The following is a 1,954-nucleotide window of genomic DNA, read 5'->3' as shown; positions in this document are numbered from 1 at the left end:
AGAGAGTGAGAGTGAGAGAGAGAGAGTGAGAGTGAGAGTGAGAGAGTGAGAGAGAGAGAGAGACCTTTCAACATCTCTTTAATTACAATCCATTAACACAAAAAACATACACCATCAAACACACTCCATTACTTCATAAATACATATCCTTATAAATAAAATTATTTAAAACAAATAAAAACAATTTCTTTCATAACAATATATCACAACCTCCCTCTTCAGTGGGTTGACACAAAATATTTCCAACACCCCATAAAAAAAAGAAGGATTTTGTATCATTCACCAATTCATAATAACGATATTCCATAACCAGCCTACTTTTTACCAGAGCTCTGAACATGTTCAAAGGATCGGCATCACTGTTAAGCAGCATTTTTCTCTTTCTTGTCAGCCAAATTGCCATTTTTGCCTTACCAAATAAAAAATTAATCAAAACTATTTTACTCTTGTTTGAGGCACTATATTTTGGTCCAAAAATAAAGAAACTATTTGTAAAAATAAAACCAAAATTATTGCTCAAGTCTCTTAACACACCAAGAATTCCTAATAACCTTGAACATCCAATAAATATATGAAATACTGTTTCTGAAAGACCACAAAACAAACACTCTTCTCCTTGCAAAGCATTTAGATGAGCTTTATAACGGTTTGTTGCCAAAATCCAATGAGAAATCCGCCATTGTAAATCCCCACTTCGTTTTTCAATTGGTTTCTTATACAATGACCTCCAACATCCTTTTGGAGTAGTACCTAATTCAACAAAATTAGTCCATTTAGTCTCTGGAAGATCTTTCAATGCTCTTAAATTTAGATATTTGACACAAACAAGATAAAGTGACTTCTTAGATATAGTAATAAAGAGGCCAAGTTCAGGTGTTGTAAGAGAAAGTAATCTTCCATCAACCTCCTGCCAATCTCCTACATTTACACCCACACTGATGCTAGGGAATACATTCTTAACCATCTCTTCTTGCAGTGGTATTACAGGAAAAGACTCCTGAATCTCAGATAATAATTTTTCAACAGTCCGAACAGAATGGATACCAATCTTCATGGCCAGATTTTCTGCAGAAATCCATTGATCCCTTGACCTAAGATGACAGATTTTGCATATTCCTTCTCTAACCAGGCTTGTGCAGACACCCTTAGATTTTAAAATCACACTAGATAAAAGAGGATTACAAATTAAAGGTTCTTCAAGAACCCACTCATGGGTTATCTCAGACTGCTGTCTTTTAACAGTAAATATTTGCCATACATTTAATACTGATGCGTAAAAAGAAGGGAGTCCATTAAAATCCACTTCCTTCAAATTCATTAAAAAGAGGTGTCTATCCAGGTTCATCCGCCCCACTCTATTTAATAAAACACAAGCTATTTCTGTCCAATTCTGAGACTGGTGATAGAGAAGTCTTTGTGCAGTCTGCAGTCTAAATGCAGCTACTTTGGACTTAATGTCCATAAGACCTTGGCCTCCTTCACTTAACTGCAGATACAATACTGACTCTCTTAGCCAATGTTGTCCATTCCAAAAAAAATTAACAAACACTTTTTGAATTTCCCTAAAGAATTCCTCTGGTGGGTTCAACACAATTAGTTTATGCCATAGGACAGAGGCGGCAAGATTATTTATAACCAACACTCTTCCTCTATAAGATAGTTGAGGTAAAATCCAGTTCCATTTTGATAATCTATTGCAAATTTTATCTTTTACACCTTCCCAGTTTTTCCTTTGATACACTTCTGAACCTAAAAAGATGCCCAAAAACTTAAAACCATCTTTTCCCCACTGTACATTTCCAGGAATAACAGGTAAAGGCATTGCTCTCTTATCATTACACCAAAATGCTTCTGTTTTACTCCAGTTCAATTTTGCAGACGATGCTTTCTCATATAAAGAGATACTGTAATTAACAATATCAATATCTCTTTGATCTTTCACAATTACAGTAAT

The sequence above is a fragment of the Sinocyclocheilus anshuiensis genome, unplaced genomic scaffold (assembly GCF_001515605.1).
Source record: "Sinocyclocheilus anshuiensis isolate Anshui unplaced genomic scaffold, SAMN03320099.WGS_v1.1 scaffold1566, whole genome shotgun sequence".
Classification (NCBI taxonomy): domain Eukaryota; kingdom Metazoa; phylum Chordata; class Actinopteri; order Cypriniformes; family Cyprinidae; genus Sinocyclocheilus; species Sinocyclocheilus anshuiensis.
The sequence above is the reverse complement of the archived record's forward strand: the minus strand, read 5'-3'. Positions refer to the sequence as shown.